At 35.2% G+C, this 18777-nt stretch overlaps 1 protein-coding gene across 1 annotated transcript in view; it reads left to right on the top strand.

Moving 5' to 3' along the window:
- The first annotated feature begins 4224 nt into the window (after positions 1 to 4224).
- Positions 4225 to 18777, top strand: part of LOC129749849 (uncharacterized) — an 88428-nt gene continuing 73875 nt past the window's right edge. The window contains exon 1 of the mRNA XM_055744942.1: positions 4225 to 4543. The gene's annotated coding sequence lies outside the window, so the exon portion shown is untranslated. The remainder of the gene's footprint in view (positions 4544 to 18777) is intronic.

Here is an 18777-nt window from a genome sequence, read left to right as displayed (position 1 = left end):
TAAAAATAATTTATTTATTCTATTTAACCTGTTATTTTACGATGGAGGCATTTTACAAACATGATGGGGGCATACAAAAACACTCTATTATTCCACTATATAATCATTATTAAACCTCCACAAAAGCTGAAATATGTTTAATTTCTTAAGTTCATTTGAGTAAGAAACAAAAACCATCCTAGTTTTTGTTTTAAGCTTCTTTACGTATAGTTTTTAAAAGTCTAAATATTACATCAAAATGTATCAAAATCTTGTATGATTTTTTAAATTTTTTGAGTTTGTATATTCATAAAATTCTTTCTTGCCTTATGTTCTAAGCGTATCACCTTCAAAATGCATTGGTCAGTTAAGCTGTCTAGTCAGCCATTTCATCAAACAGCCGTAGGGTCATTTAACCCGATAGGCCCATTTAGGAAACCTTTCCCCTATGTAACGTGCGCAACAATGCATACGAGCCAATTCACTAGAAAATATATCATGAAAGCACTGAATGCTTCTTCATTTGACCGTTAGTAGCGGCAAACCCGAAGCAATCGATCATGTGCTCGCTCGGCTTAAATCTCGAGTTGATAGAGTTGATAGTTGATGGTGATAGTGAAATAACAGAAATATCAATAGTGAGCAAAGAACACATGCGAGATATACATGGATTATAGATAGAAGATCCAGAAGTTGATCGACGGACGCATACGGGAGCCAATTTCTTCACGTTTACCTTGGTGTCTTAGTTGGCTAACGCGCTGTTGTACTGAAGCGGAAATTGCGGGTTCAAGTCCATGCCAGTGAATCGTCGTACTTTTTTCGAAAAAATTATTATATTTACAGCCTATGTTCTTTTTTTCTATGATATCTCATGTTTCTCTAACACTTCCCATCACCTTGAAAAATGAATATTTCTTTAAAAAAGCAATAAAAATGTCTAGAGGTAGTCTAACTACGTGCAAAAAACAATACGAGACTACTGTTGATAGCTTATTGTAAACTTAAACTTATTCTTATAATGATGAGTTTAGCGTTTAGTCTATACAGCGAGTTTAGAGTTTAGTTTATACAGCTTACTAAACACTTAATTAGACTGGTCCGCTTTAAAAGTGAAACTGTTTATGAAACTGTTCAATGAATAACTACTACGAATGCTAGCTCAGTGGCACGAGACTCTTTGACTTCGTCTCGGAGTCGGCGAACCACAGGGTAATTGGAGGGGCTGCGCGTTCTAAGGTACGAAGAAGGCTCGTTTGTCTTGTCTCATCAAAATATATAAAACTGTTTTGTAACGGAATAAATTATTTATTGAAAGAAAATGAAATCTACTGAAGGAAAATAAAACCGGTAATCGACCTACCCAGGCTGACCTGATTGGTAGGAACGAGAAGGGCCCTCCTTGGGATTTAGGATCGGGTCTTCCCCGACCCGAGGGATAATCCTCCTTAGCAACTTATGGCCCGCAGACCAGAGGATTTCGACGCTCTTTTACGGGTTAGACGTAGTGGGCTAGTGGGCCCACTAGGCCGAAGAGTGTGATCGGGGCTTCTCAAACGGCTTGCCGCTCGAGTGGCGAGAAAGGGTTTTTTATTAAACGGAAAAAAAGGTCCTATGAAAGGAAATTCAGAAGGTAAGTATTGACCACTCATCCTGGGGCAGGCTTAACCATACCTGAATAAGGCTCGTGTCCTGTGGGAATCCTGATTTAGCCACGAAGACACTTTTCACTTTCTCAATTCTACTTTATCGGTTTGATCACACTCACGCCTGGTTTACAAATGACCGATGCCGGTCTAATTGAAACAAAATCACACCTTTTGTGCTTTGGCAAAATCGCGCCAGTATCAAAGCATTAACGCCGCAACCATTTTCCTCGACCAACGATGTTGCATGCAATCTCCTTCCATTTGCAAAAGTAAGAATTTTCCCATTGCATTCAACCCACTTTGTGCCATGTTGTCGAGTGTGTTAACAAATTATGTTCTTATTCTAATTTAAATCTAACAATATTTTAATTAACCCTAACAAGAAATAAAACAAATGAACATTCACTCAACTTTTACATTGTACCAACAAAAAAATAGCAAGAATTTTGTAACAAACGGTTACAAAAGCAAACAAAAAAGTAGTGCAATATTATAATCCATTGAATAAGTTATGATACAAAATATTTGAGCGGAACTTTTATACATAAGTGTCCTACCAGGGATTTCTCGGGAATAAAAAAATCAAAAATTGCCAAATCTCGGGAAATGTGCTGAATTACTTAAAATTTACACGATCTAAATAGGAAAAATGGATCAGATTGAACTAGAAAAATAACTACCTTAATATATGTCTAAATTGTTATTTTTTCTAAGCACTGGTTTATACATCGAGTTTGATAAAAAAAGTTTTTTCGTTCGAAAACTTAGTTTAAAAGTGAAAAACGACAAAGATTGTATAAAACGATACAAAATTAATCTGAACGTTTTATTTTCAACACTCATCGTTCAGCATTGTCGATTCGCAATCTGTTGACAGTAGCGAAATCATCGATAAATTACAGTTTTTGAAACAAAATTAAACCTGAAGCCTAGCTAACCATCTTCTATCGATAGTGATAAATCATTCTTTATTTAAAATTTTTGCACCAAGAATCGGTCAAGTTTGTCGGTTATATACACATATTTAGTTTTGGGTCTTGAATTTTATAATTGCACACAGCAAAAAATTTCTAAAAGTATACGGAATCTAAAACATTGATTTAATTTTAGTTATTTGAATAGAATAAACTGTTTTGGTTTAATTTTACATTCCGGAATGCAAAGTTAAAACGATCGATGAAATTTATATAACAAATAGTGTAAATTTATATTTGTTGAATGAGATATTACAAGTTTATAAAAATTATATCAATAACTATGTGAAACATAACAGACGCAATGTTTTTTCGCGGCATAAGTGTTTATTACTTTGACTCGAGATTACGGTTCTTGCACGACTAGCCAAAAACTGTTGCTCGGAAGTCTCGGTTGTTATCCGCCCAGCAAAATTCTGTCGGATAGGTTGTAGGTATATGAAATGGAATAAAGGTATTTGAATATGAAATTACTAAAATTCTTTTTTATTTAGAGATTATTGAAAATCGACCAGGGGAATGATGTGAAGTTTATGCAATTATCATAGTGGTCAACATCTCCAGCCTAGACCTGTTCGTGGTAGTGGATGACCGTTTTTTCGGTTAGGTGTTTTTTTTTGTAAATATATACCACACGAAAATTAAAACCCCTGTTTTTTTTCAATAATCAGAGTCGTAACACCGAAAACCATAATTTAATACTAATATTTTTTAATATTAACGATGAAAAGACTTTTAATTTACACCCCTGTGTATTTTTACACAACAGCTTTCTTCGTCGGATTTCGTGCATCGACTTCGATCTAAATTTACACGCTCCCAAAACTACATCATGGGAAATATACACCGTGATAGAATTTTAGGTCAAAATCGATGTTCCGTTTTCTTGTTGTGCATATTGAATTTTTAAGGTGTAAAAAGTTAGAAATGTTTTGCAATATTATCACGTAAAAATTTTGAAATGTCATATAAATAAGGTTTTGTATGCAATCTTCATTTCCAATTTTTTTCCGGGATCGCGAGAATTCCCGGGAAAGAATCGTCAGATTTGTAGCTTCCCGGGAACACTAAAATGGCCGGGAAATGGACACTCTATTATATACACTTTTCTGATTGAAAAGTTATCTCATTCTATAGGATACTTTTAAAGGCGTTGCACATTTTATTTAAGCGAAAAAGCATCAACAAATTCACATTTGCTAGAATGTATTGAGAGAGACTTCAACGTTCAAGAAAGACGAACCCACTCTTTAGTTATTTCCATTCTTTCAGTCTTCACTGTGTTTAATCCGTTCGCGCCAACGAGCTCCAAACAAAGTTTTCAATATTTTTATTTTGAAAACAAAAAACAACCGAACCACGCGAAAACTGCTCTCCCAACTTGCATCTCGAGAGCGCAGCTCAAAGTCGACATAAACTCGGGCCAGGTCCAGCAGCTCCCCAAGTTGGCAAAACACCCCTGAACAACTCTCAGTCGTGTTTCGCTCAAAACCGATCGAAGGTTCCACTCAGCCAAGGGTCTCTACCTGTTGACGACTCAATGACCCTTAGTGAGGGGTCCACCGATCGCGCTTAGTGGTCTGCACCTGAATCGGTTTTGGACTTAGTCGATCTCTTCGTGTTGGATTGTGAAGGCGCGCGCGTGCACGTTTTCGCGTTTTGCTCGCTCGTGTCCGCTCACCATACACGCTGCCTGGGGTCCCCAGCGTAACATTTAGGCCAGCTATAAACCGATACCAGAACGTTTTTCCACTCAGTCATACTACCAACTGCCGAAGCGAACTGATCTCTCTTCCCCCCGATTTGTGAACAACCGGAAGTGTGTGCGGATTGTGTCGTTTTCAAACGGTGCGATTTTTTTCTGTGTTGGATCGCGGTTCTCTGGATTTTTTTTCGGTGCAGCCGAATTTAGAACGTTGCTAGTTTGGTGTTAAATATAAGGTAAGTTTCTGGAAGGTTCGATGAGCCTAGTGGCAAAATTTGGGGACGTCATTTCCTGTGATTTATGAGGACTTCGGTGCGATATAGACATGGATAGTGAACTGGATTTGTATCACTGCGTTTGGATTAAAAACGACTTACTGGAACTGGAAAATCTGGAAGTGTCTCAAGTGGGAAAATAGATCCTCTGATCAGTGCTTGTACCTGCGATGAGACTGATGAACGTCAACGTGAGTTACTCAAGTAAAAAAAACAAAATGTGGAGCCCTCCGGATGGCGGGATTTCTCGGTTAAGTGATGAAAATCGAAACAAGGCGATAAAATGAAGACTAAATACCAGTGCCTCGGTCCTGATCTTAGTGCTAGAGCCGAAGGGAAGTGACGAACATATTAAACATTCCTTTCATTCTTGGACTGTATAATCAGTGGTTATCGGCCAAAGGGAAACCTGACCGGAGAGACCTTAAGAAAGTTGCCACAGAAAGTGCCAGAGCCAATCTTTAGTCAACCTGTGCTGAGTCAGTAGTCGTTGAGTTGCACATTTCTCCCGATTCGGCCTGGTTAAAGTTGAAGTTCGAGGACAGAAAAGACCTACAAGCTAGTAGCTGGTCCCAGTGTGTTTTTGTTATGTGTGCCAACGGACTCTCCGGACACGGTTCAAAGAAGTAGGGAAAAAAACAACAAGCGCGCGCGAATCGAATCGAACCTCAGCCGTGTCGAGAAGACGGAGGAACTGCTCAAAGATGATCGTCAATTTAATTAAAAATTCAAAACTGGTAGCGGTTTTTTTTCTTCGGAATTCCGGTATCGGATCTCTTTTATTCCCCCGTTTTCCGTCTTCAGCTGATCCAGAGGAATTAAACCCCGGTAGATCGGGAATTGGCCGCAAGTGTACGCGAACCCGCTATAAGAGAAAACTGCGCGCGGGCAAAACGTACGAATAACGATTCGCGTGGAGAAAACCACAAAGTGTAAATTAACTCTGTCTTTAAAGAGCAGTGAAACCGCGCAAATATTGAAATGATACTTTTTACTTTTTTCAACAGCATCGAATCAGAAATCGTCAAGTGTGGGAAAAAGTTTGTGTTTGACATAACGACGGGTTTTGATTGATTTGGTTCATAAATAATTATAAAATCTGTGGCTTTCGATTTAAAAAGGTGTAATGTGCCAGTATAGATAGTGATTATCACTTTTTGAGATTAATCCCAAGAAGTCAAAAGCTCCAGAAAACAAAATCTAAAAAGCTAACTCAGTCTTTCCAAGAATGTTTATAGCATAAATACTACACATTTCAAAATACATGTTGCAATAAATAGAAACTTCCAAGTCTCAAATCAAGCTGATTAGACGGCTATTCAGCCATACTGAGAGAGTGAGGCTGATTCAAAATTAAAATTTTATGGGCATTTATTTCCCTTAGTCGAATTCCTAGTTCTATTCGCTTGATAGTTTTTCAGACAATTATGAGAAGCTTGAAATAATAAACTATTTTTCACTTACTCTTAGGTTTACTTACTTGGAGATTTGAACTTCAGTTCTTCGAATTGAGAGATTTCCGGCGGAAATTATTCCTAAATCTGGACTTGTGATATTGCTCAGTTGGCAAGTCAGTTGCTTCCTGAGCCGATGTCCGTGAGTTCGAGTCCAAGAGTAAATATCGAATACAGTTGTACTGGATACATTTTTTAACAGCCGGTTTTGAACATCTGGTAGTTGTTAGTTTATTTCATTTAACTCGTCCATTCATTAATTGTTTGATTAAAAAAAGTCTTGTTCTATTTTAACCGGAATTCGACTTTATCCCTAAACTTTACATTCGAAGGATTCTGCTAGGATTCCTGAAAAACATCTGGAGCCATCATCATTTGGAAGCAACTCAAAGAATATTTTCTTCAATCGAGAAATATGAACATCGCTAGAACTTTCTCGAGGAACGTTTAACTAAACCAGATTGTTATGGTGATGCTAAGATAAGCTTACCAGATTGCCCGGTTTTACCCGGACTTTCCCAGATAATTCACACTAAATTTAGGAAAATTCCGACCAGCCTGGTTGCCCGGATTTCGTAGAAAAAAGCCTGGATTTTGCACAGATGTATTAACTTTATTTGCAAAATATAGATAGATAGATAGATGTTGTGTTTGATAGAAAAATATATTTTCAAGTGTATTCTATCTAATTTTTTATTCATTCCGTCGTTTCGACCAAATTTTACCCGAATATTGTCCGAATTTCGGGATAAAAATATTGAAATCAAATGCCCGGATTCGCCCGGTCCGGATATATCTGGAAAAAATGCTGTTAACCTTTAAAGCTTAAAACAAAACGAGTTATAAATTCTTGTCTTATATAAACTTTGAAATAATGCTACTTATTCTGAGAGAAAACACACAAAACAAATTATATGTGAATGTTTTTCTGTTTAACCAATGAATTTAAATTGAGGCTAAATTTAGGGTTTTCCAGTGTAAATCAGTGAAACTTCATTAAGGTGTTTATTTTTAATTTTTACTGCCTTATCGGTAAATGTTATGTTCTTTTGGTAAGAACATTTCTAGTTTTGAAAATCATAGATGGATATGAGAAGATTAGAAAAAAATGACAGCTGTTGAAAATAATTGAGGAGAGATTTTATGAGAAGCGTTTCATCAATCACGGACCAACTATTTTCAAGTGGTAGAATCGGAGAGGGTTGAGTCAGGAAAAGCGGGACGGCGGAAAATTTACTGAAAAAAAACGGAACGTGTCCCGGTTTTGGGGGATGGAAGGCAAGGTTAGCATAATATATGTTTTTTTTTCAATTGCAATTCCACCAAAAGTTGTTGCTCACTCAAGACTCAAAAACCCTATTTCGTATAAAGAATGAGTTTGAGAAATGAGAAATGTCAACTAAATAAGTTCAGAATTTTAAACAAACCTGTTTAACTTTAAAATTTACTCATCTTTATTTTTTAATTTGTATTTCAGCCTTTAGGAAGCAAATTACAGAGTTTTACAATTTACAATCATCAGAACAGGTTCCAATCCAACCGGAATTTTCACCACACAGTATACACTCAGGAACACATACAGAATAATGTAAAGTTTGTACAAAAAAAATAAAAATATTTATTAAGTTTATAAAAAAGAAAATATAAAAAAAAATATTTTAGATATCCCTTGAAGAAGGCCACGATAAAATGCTGAAACGTCGAGCACATTGTAAAACTCTGTTATTTGCTTGCTAAAGACTAAAATGCCGATTAGAAAATGAAGAACTAATAAAATATCAGTCGTTAAAAATTACCAAAAAAAAATCCATTCAACAAAACACTAATTTAATACATCAACAAGCTGGGAGCCATGTTCCAGACTTTTACTACTCACGATAGTCAACAAAATAAGCAAATCTAAAACGTAATATCCATTACTTTATAACTAATCCTTTATGTCTTTATGTATTTTCAAATTTGATGCTTAATTGAATAATTTAAAAAAAAACAATATTGGACCAAATTTATTTTGTGATTCTTGTTCTTCTGAATGTTCAACTTCACATTGAAAAGGGTTTTAATAACCTATACAAGCAAAAAAAAAATCACATTTTTTCGAGGTGCAAAGAATTTATGAGCTTATTTAAATTAATTTGGGTGCTCTGAATCGCAATATTTGATAATTTTTTTCTCTATCAGGATTCGTTTTTTGAAATAACTTTTTAGAATAAGTAAACATAATTTAAAAAAACCAGCACTTTTTGATAAAATTGTTAATCATACCAAAAATTTTGAAGGAAAAAGGTTTATTTATTAATTTGAAAATGATAAAATTTCCCGAAGAAAACAATAAATTTTAACTCCGTCGAGAAAGGTAATAAAATATAACTTCTGGTTTATTTGAAATTTATTTTGTTTATTTGAATCAAATTGAATTTAAGAAATAGTTTATACCAAAAGGCAAATCGTTTTGCCTCTTCAATTAATTTGTCACATGGAATAAAACCTTTTCAAATCTTTATTGTGTGATTTCATAAAAACTTGTAATGATAAAATGTTGAATTTTACTTCAGATCTCTGTACATCTGATTTAAGAATATCTAAGCTAAACATTTTTCTTCAATTTATCGGATTATGAACAAATTTAAAATCAGTATTTTGTTGTTCATGTAGGTTTTTTGTATCATAAGTTATCAATGATTGATTTTACTTTAATCTGATTCATTTTTAAAATAGTAAATTCTCTACCAACAAAACTAGAGGTGATAGACCAAATTCGACAAATGATTTGAGATTAGGAATCAAAATTCATCTAAATCATTCATCAAAAATAGGCCTCAAAAATTCTGATCCCTGGAGTTATCAATTCCAGAATTTTTCTTGAAATCCTTTAAATCTAAAGTTTTAATAAGAAAAACATGATACGTTTCACTTTCTTTTATTATTATAATCTTCGATCGTAATTTTTTAATTAATCTTTGAAAAGTTCGAAAAGTGATTTGAAGTAGCAACTTAAAATTTTTATTTTTTTGGGCTGTGTTAACTTATTTAGTACTTCTAAGGGCTTTCAATATTTGCAACAAAGCTTGGAACTCCTTATTTTCATTTTTATCATTTTATTTATTCATCAATCAACATAATCCTCTAATGATAAATTGAACCCACAAATATAATTTTATATAACTTATTATTGTGAATTTGATTATGAGCTTTGTTAGCCTCGTATTTTCATATCTAGGAGAAAATGAATATAAAAAAAAAATTTACCTCTGACGTTGACCACTTGAATTTAAATAAATACATTTCTTTTTTTATTCAAAATTAAATTTAACATCAAAAGGTATGTGTTTTGAATAATTTGGTTAATTACTGGTTAATTATTAATTTGATCTTAAATTTATTTAGACCTTGGATTCAATTTTTTAAATCTATTGTTATATTTTATGTACTCTATTTCTGTTTTTTTTTCAATTCTTATTCTTGTTTTGGTGCTCTGGAAATATTGATTTAAATTTTAAAAAACCAAACTGCTTTAAATTCGTTTTCTAGCAAATTTCTAGTTAAGAATAAGAAACATAATTTAAACAATCTACAAATGACTTACCAGAAAGAGCATTGATTTGAAACTTTGAAATTCCTCTTGCAAATGTTTGTGATTCCTGATGTGCTCATGTCAATGATCATTTTAGATTTTGTCTAAAGTTTGAGTTTAATAAAATAATATTACAAATAAATAGGTTACTTGTTTAAAAAAGCTATTAAACTTTATTTTATCTGTGACAATTCGTTTATTTTCATTCAACTATTTTCAACGAAACCCATAGTTAGAGCAAGTTCACTGGTGTTGGGAAAAAGTGGTAGAAATTTAGATACTTACAGCACATTTTGGAAATTTTGCCATGCAAAAACATTTTCAAGATGGCCTTCAAGTTTATTTACACAGCATGCTGTGATGCAAAAATAGCAATATTTCTATCACATACGGCTGAAATAGAAACAGTGTTGTAAAAAAATACAACACTCCAAGATCTTAAAAACATTTTTGCATGGTAAGATCTTCAAAACGTCAAAATTTCTACCACTTTTTCCCAACACCAGTGAACTTGCTCTTACAAGGTAGTCTACAGGTATGTATTTTGACTTCTAGTAACTTCTAGTAGGCAAGTGGATATTGTAAAAAAACGGCGTTTCAATTTGATTTATTGTGTTGTGAGCATACTTGGTTAAATGATTCAAATGAATCAAAGCAGTCGTACCGTGGATGAATTAAAAGGAATGTTTCGATTGCTTTGATTCATCAATTTAATATCTTGTTGTTCGCTTCTTCTGTTGTCAAGCAAATTATAAATTACAAGCATCGAATACTTAGTTGGAAAACTAGAAAAATTTTGAGTCGTGATTCAGTTACGGTTAAAAAAACAGGATATTAACTTGGACAACTTGTTGAATTTTCATGACAGAATTTTCATGACAGATTGACATGAAGTTTTTGAATCCAAAGGATGTGTTTTTAGAAAACTTTAATTCCAAATGCTTGTTTATTGGCTTACTTTCCAATTATTTGTAGCATTGGGAGAACTAAATTGAAATCATGTTAAAATTTTTATGCAACGAATATATTTTCAAAAGTTTTAAAATAAATTACTTTCATTCAATTAAAATATATTGCTTTCATGTGTTGAACGCTGCAAAAATTATTCAGATCTGTTTAAATGTATGGAAATATTTTTTTAAATCTTCTATTCCTTGTTAAAATTTTATGTCTGTATCCCTTCAATTTCATGCAAAAAAATTTGAATCGCTGTAAGTTTCTTAAAAAGAAAGCTCAATTATGATGTAGAATATGGGGTTTTTTTTTCTATTCATAAATTCTAAAAATTCAAATATCGTCATCCAGTTCGTTTGACCTAGCTCAAAGATTATATGTAATCTTCTTAAAGGGAATTAAAAAAAAAATTAAAATTCGTCACTCTAACGATTTTTATTAATTGACTTATCGAAGCAATTCTAGCCTTAATGCTCAGACCTGAGTACTTTAAGTTAAACCTCATATTTTAGGTTATAATAAAAAATACTCCGAAAATTCTTTAAATGAATTACGTCTTAACTTCATTTTTCACTAATTTCTTCGTGCCTCTCTGATCCAGTTTTTCAATTTTCTCACTCAATCAACAACGATTCAAGAACAATCGTTCAAAAAAAAAAAAACAGTCATTTCACACGGTACATTAGTAATGCAGATCAGTAGCACACTGCTTACAGTGTTTGAACTTTCCGAACAATTTTTTATTTTATTTTGCTGCAATGCATTAGCTCAAAGCAAAAATAAAACATAATTTTTCATTTCGCTGTCCCATTCCGCGAGTAGAGTTCAGCTGATAGAAAGAAAACCGAAGAACAATGATGAAATCGTGGGCGCATTGAATTGTTACGAAATTTCAATGGAGTTCAGTGTCGAAAAAAGCATCATCGGCATGGAATTTCTTCTGGCCAAAAAAGTTTGCATTCAATTAACGATTTTCGCTGACCCACTAGTCAGTAGAAGAAGAGGTAGGATTATTCAGGTCGAGTTAATTAATTATGATGCACTTGACCCACCAGATGATGGTTCACGATGGGTTGGTGGAGAATTAAAAATTTTGCTCAGAAGTCGTTAGTTTCATTGCGATCCATTTTGACAGTTTATGGTATTTTTGAAATTTCATGATCAGATGTTTCATTAGCAGTTTCAATAAAATAACGATATGAAATATTTGTCAGAATAAGGACACTCTGGAATTCAATGGTATCAATCAGGATACAGGAGTTTTATTCAAAGACATCATAAGTCAAAATCACTCTCGATCTTCGGAAAAGCTGAGTACTGAATTAAAACCTTAAATTTTCAAATCTTTGTAGGTGATGTTCTACAGTTTTGCTGACAAAGTGTACAAATTGATTGAGTATTTTTTTAAATTATTTAAAGCAATAGAAAGATTTTGTTTGATTCAACCTAAAACGCACACTGAATAAGATAATACGTTGCTATCGAAATACCGGTATCTGAACTTTTCTTATACCATGATTGAATTAAAGGGAATCTTCCGATTGCTTTGATTCAGTAGAACTAATCATCCAAGTAGGCTTATGACACATGTTAGAGTTTTTTTTACTTATAGATTGTTCCCGATATTATAAGCGCATGTTATCGATCATTTTGAATCGAATTTTTTTTTTCGAATTCTACTGGCTGCGTCCTTTTGTTTACTCATTCTGTACGTGATAACATAAAAAAATGTTTAGTTTGTGATTACATTTCAAAATGCGTGTTCTTACTCCGGAGAAGAGTAAAAGTATTGTGCACAAGTAGTGAACTGTGAGTGGAATCTCGTTGAGAAAATAAGCTGAAAAAGAGGATATGAACGTCGGAGCGGTATCGGACGTTGAATTATATTTTTACGGAGGAATCAATCTTGAACAGCCCAATTTTTGAAGCAAGTGATGCCGTTGTACCAATTGACGTATATCATCCTCCGCTTGAGTTCATCATTTCATTCCCGAATCGGGTCACTTTTAAAGAGGCTTTCGACCCATCTGCAGGGCTGATTTCCATCTCCTGAAACTAGTTCTATCTTAAGTGAACTGGACAAATCTGTACCCATGGCTCGACCAACGATTAAAACATCTGCGCTCGAAATTGCTGCGAATTTTTACTAATACTAGATGCCCATTCATCGAAATGAAACAGTCTACTTGCGGAGGTACATTAAGATGACAAAATTGCTGAATCAGCTGCTGAAAATGTGTTCTTTTTGCAATGTATTTCTCCAGTGTATTTTCAATCCAATCGCCATCTGTAGATAAAATTAGCGTAGCTGTCACACGATTGCCCAACGATGTGTTAAATCTCGACGTGTTTGTTGTTTAGGAGGCTATGAAAAATTTGAAGTACTCTACCTCGACTGAACATGATGGAATAACTGCATGTGTGTTAAAAAAGTGTTGCACTGTACTTCTAAAGCCCCTTATTAAAACAACATCAGTTTCCTGCAACCGGGAAAAGATCCTTCATGAGACCAATCTTTTAAAAGGATGATAGGCAAGAGGTGCGCAATTATCGAGGTGCCACATCGCTAGCTATCTGCTCGAAGGTCTTGTCGACGATGTTATGTTTTAAGCCTGCCGGAACTGGATTACGGACAATCAACACGGTTTTTTTTCTAAATGTTCGGTTATGTCAAACCTGGCAGTTTTCACATCATTCTGCATATCTAATATGGATTGTGGCAATCAGGTTGACGCAATTTACATGGACATCACTGCGGCATTTGACTCAGTGAATCACTTAATTTTACTTTTAATGTAAAAACGCTTGGGATTATCTGAGAGATTATGCGCCTGGTTCAGGAGGCACCTAACTAATCGTCGTCTTGCTGTTAAAATTGGATCCTCTGAATCTCCTGGTTTCATTCCGACTTCAGGGTACCATAAGGAAGTAATTTGGGCCCTATTTTGTTCACCCTGTTCTGTAATGATATTAACATGCGGAGTACTCATGCACACGGACGTTTAGATTTTTTTATCGTTAACAGCTTGGCAGATTGTCAGATATTACAACGATTCTTCGATACGGTTGTAAATTGGTGTGCAGACAACCTACTGCTCCAAGTGCTGTATCGTAACATTTAGACGCAAGAAACTTCAATTTTTGTACAACTACAATATACAGGGCGAATTTCTACATCGTGTTGATCAAATAAAGGACCTTGGCGTTGTTTTGGATAATCATATGACATTTGAACGTAACTACTGTGTTACACTTAAAAAGGCTAACCGAATGCTGGGATTTGTCATACGTCTGAGTAAAGAATTTACAAATCCTGTTTGCCTACGAGTTTTGTATTGCTGCCTGGTCTGTTCAATATTAGAATCTGCCAATCTTGTGGGTAGCGCACTTTGAAGCTGTTCAACGGAAATTCGTTTGTTATGCTCTGCGTGATCTACCGTGGGATAAACCTCGAAACCTGCCACCTTATGGACATCGTAGCGCTTTGCATGGCCTTCACACGCTGTCGGATTGCCATTCCATCGGTCAATCACTATTTGTGGCGAAAATTCTCAGAAAAAAACGACTGTTCTTGGATACTCTCCCGCTGTAAAATTTATGATCCAGAAAGAGCTCTGCGAAATCGTGACTGGCTTTCACTAGAATCGAGAAATACACGCTATTGCAGTAACGACCCCTTACGTTCCGCAAACTTATTAATCAGAAACAAAAACAACTAATCAGAAAACTCAGATAGATTTAAATAATCCATTCAGACACATACGTCAGATGGTCTTTTTTTTTATAAACAAAAAACAACAATGAACCGAGGAGTGGTCGAAAATCTGGTCCTGTAAGTCCTGCAATCGACAAAATGGTCAGAGATGCCTACAAACAGAAACCATCGGGACCTCGACGTCTAACATGATGCGTGCTAAAGAGCGACTTGGGCTCAAGACGTACCGGAAGCAGAAAAAAACCAAAAAGGAACCCAAATCATGCCGCTTCTGTCAAACCAAAAACCCGGAAACTATATGAATCAATATTTTGCAAAAGTTCTGGGTGCATTATCATGGACGATGAAACTTTTTTTCGATTACAGCCGTTTTATCATTTTTATGACATTCGCGACTTCATCAACGTTGCAGTTGGCAGATGGTTATTGAAAAACTTATCCGGTACAACTGTGTTCGATTTTTGATCTTGGGCTCGAGCTCACGGACATTCGCTCAGGAAGCAACTGACTCGCCAACTGAGCTATATCACAAGTCTGACGATGTAAAAATTGAAGTCTATCCTCGAAACGGAGAAGGCCATTTTCACTGAAAAGTTGGGCAAGAAGGTTATGGTGTGGCATTCAATTTGCGAGTGCGCAAAATTTCTAGACCGTATATCATATCGGAAGCAATGAACACTCAGAACTATATCACGGAATGCCTCCAGAAGCATTTATTTTGGATCGATTTGGCATCATGTCATTATGCCACAGACACACTAGGGTGGTACAAAAGCCAAAACGTCTGTTTTGTGCCAAAAAATATGAATCCGCCAAATTGCCCCGAACCAGGGCCAATCGAGACATTTTAGGCTTTGACCAAAGCAAAGCTACGAAAATACATAAAACCAGCGGATGCGTCGTAAAATAAAAATAAAAAGATTGGTGATAAGTGGTGAAAATGGTGGGTAATGCAACTGTGCAGAAGCTTATGAGTCATGTTCGAGGAAAAGTGGGAAGTCTGTAGGGGTGTTATACTCCTCAAAACAGTACAATGTGTTCTGGAAGCACAATGTGAACGCAAGCTTCCTAAAACTGCGCGCACGGCGATAGTATTTCTACTGTTCGCTCTCGCACTGCGCGCCGATAATCGAATTTTTTAAGAGGTTTCTCACAATGATGAAAAACACAATGGGCTGATACACTCTGCTCAATGTGCTGCTCAATGAGAACGGTGGCTTTAGAAATTTGCCAAGCACTCTTCTTTGTTACATTTTTCCTTCTCATCAAAAGAAAATTAAAACGATCATCGTTCGTCCAGTCCGGCACGAAGACGCAGCGGCTGCTTGCAAGAGGAAAATTTATTTATTTATTGTTCACGGTCTACGATAACTCAATATCACACAGGCTGATTTTTCTTAATCTACGCTTAAAACTATCCTTACCGTAATCCGGGGTAAGATTGATCACTTTTTTCAATATATTTCGATTATGTTTTCTGTAAAGGGGAATGTGGCTTGTTTTATATTTTAAAGACCAGTAGAAGACTGTTATAAACATAAAACATGGATGCAGAAATTTATTAGACTACTTTAAATTTGATTTAAAAATCGTTTTCGTCTCTGTTCAGAATTTGATGCTTTGGGGTGACATTGATCAGTCTCTATTCTGACGGTTTTATCGAGTTTTCTTGATCATGAAGGATACAAAACACCTCCATAATATTTAAAAATGCTAGTTTATCAATTTAACCTTAATTTATAACGTTTAATTTTTAAAATATTTTAAATCGAAAAAAGAACTATGATGCTGCCTACATTTAGGGGCAAAAATTATAATAATTGATAAATAGTTCGTGCTTCAAAATTCAAATGAAATTTTACCTTCACTCATTCCCCTAGGCCCTCCTACTATTTCCATTTTAATTTTTACTTCAAAGCTAACGATTTGATAGGGTTCCTATCCATTTGTCCAATACGGCCTTACTCTTGGAAAATTTCTTTTTTTTTAAATATCAAAATTTTTTCATTAAATGACTATAAACATAGTACCAAAACTGCTCATATACAAAGGAAAAAAGTTGTTCTTTCACATTAAATAACCCGTTCGCTTCTAAATACTTTTTGGTATCATCAGGAGAGCTGTTTTTTGCGGGCCTTGAAAAAATAGATATTTTATGATTTTGAAATAAGATTTTTACTAACAGAAAAAAAATTTCACATACAGTCCAAATTTTGCCTATTTGATACTCAATTAATAGGCTTCCAAACGTAGAAAACAGTTTTCGAAAATTCAAACTATAGACTGAGTTATTGATGATAAAGTGGAAAAGTTTATTGTTGGTCAAATTTACCCCGGTGATCATTGTTACCCCGTTTTACGGTACTTATATTAAAGTCGAAACATGAATACACTTGGTTTAAAAGCTTACAAGAAATATCAAAGGGGTTATAAAATTCATTTCGTCCGTAATTCATCATCCTTAATGGTTCGTAACTGCACAAAGCGCGGGAAGGGACATGGAATGGTATCATTTCGATCAGGTTGGTACTGTCGATGTTTCCAGATAAAATAACAAAGTTGAATACACGCCGGAGGAGTAATATACGAGATCCGATTGGTTCCTGAATATCGCAGGAAACGTTTCTGGACAGATTCTAGCAGCTTCATACAGCCTATGGATGAAGGTGCCCAAATTTGGATATTATACTTCAAAACAGAACAGCAAAGTACTTTTAGAGTGGTGGTATCACTGAATCCTTTTGTGTGGCGTACGATGAATCCTAGCACTGTTTTAGCTTTAGCCACGGTCAAAGTTAGGTGATCCTTAAACGTGAGCGATTTGTCCAGAATCACGCCAAGATCCCTCATAGATTCAATCTTTTCAATCACAAAATCACCCGCTAGGTAACTATGCGTTATCTCTGTTCTGCTTCTGGAGAAAGTCAAGATTTTACATTTACCTAGATTCATCTCCGTTGAAATCATAAGTTTATCGAGGTCTTGTTGAAGTGAAACACAGTCTTCATAATCTGTGATGGTGCGATACAACTTTAAATCGTCGGCGTACAATATTCTTTCCGAATCGATTAATTCGGCAAGGGCGTTCATATAGAGATTAAAGTTGCTTCCTTGGGGAACTCCAAAAGGAACGGCAAAAATTGTGGACTTGATGTGACCCTGTCTGATGAATGCGGTTCTGTCTTGAAGGTATGACTCTAGCCACATGATCAACCATTTGGGGAATCCGATAGTGTCAAGCTTATCGATAAGTAGTTTGTGCGGGAGCCGATCGAACGCTTTGGTGAAATCCACATAAATTGCGTCGACTTGTTTCTTATCGGATAGAGATCTACTAATGAACGGAACATACACCATCATGTTAGTTAGTGTTGATCGCTTTTTACCGAATCCATGTTGGCATTCTTCGATGATATGTGATGAAACTGATGAAACTGAACTTATAAACAATAGCAACAAACGAAATCCGGTCGGGCTCGGCCTGTCGGCTCCAAAGCAGCGATGCCACGAAAATATGTACCATCAGTGTATTTAATTCTGTTACATTGGGACTCCTATGGACGAAGATCAGACTCATTTATGATAATTTTTTTTGTGGCAACGGTGTTCGGCAGTCGGCAGGCCTCAATTTTGGTTGTGTTGTTGCTGTTGCTTGTTTATAGACAAAGAGTTCGCTTTCGTTTGTTGAATTCAGCCTTTGGGTGGTACACATTGTGCAGCTCAATGAGCTGAGGGCGACCGCTGCGTAGCTCAGTGATTTGCTTCGATGTGGCACATTGATGAGAAAGCTAAGGCAGTGTTCGGTTTTGCTCTCTCAAAGTGCTTCTTCTTCTTCTTCTTCTTCTTACATCAACATGGCCAAAACATGTAGGCATCCTGGAAAATGGAAGACTTGCGTCTTTCATTTTTCTTTTCAGCGTATTACCTGTTACATATTGCTATGCATTGCAGATATTACTACGGCCAGGCCAACCATGTGATGAAAACCGCGAAAGATACAGGATACAGGGAAGGAATGAAGCGTGGAGATCCCTACCAAACGCTTCATATCATATTTTGAATATGGAAAGACCTAAATATGAATTTATGTCATTTGGGAAGTATATATGAAATATTGATACATTAAATGCTGTTAAGGAATTAGGAAATTACGAAACTTACCAACATTATACTCACCGCAATAAGAAACTTACCAACATTATACTCACCGCAATAAGAATTAGAATAAAGAATATTACATTTGGGTTTCTGTAAATCAGCTATTTTGCCTTCGTATCTTTCCGTCTACTCTGTGGATAGTATGATGGGTTGATGACATTAGCTCAAGTCCATAATTGCAAAAACAAAAATTGAAGTAAATATTGCAAAGCCTAAATTGATATTTCGAGAAAAATATTTCCAAATATTTATATTTTTTCACTGATTTTCGAAAACGACAAACAAGATGAAACTTACACTTCTTAGAACTTTTACTCACCAGATGTCAGTACGGTTAGTT

This window comes from Uranotaenia lowii, chromosome 2 (genome assembly GCF_029784155.1).
Source record: "Uranotaenia lowii strain MFRU-FL chromosome 2, ASM2978415v1, whole genome shotgun sequence".
NCBI classification, from domain to species: Eukaryota; Metazoa; Arthropoda; class Insecta; order Diptera; family Culicidae; genus Uranotaenia; species Uranotaenia lowii.
This window is presented reverse-complemented; position numbering and strand designations above follow the sequence as displayed.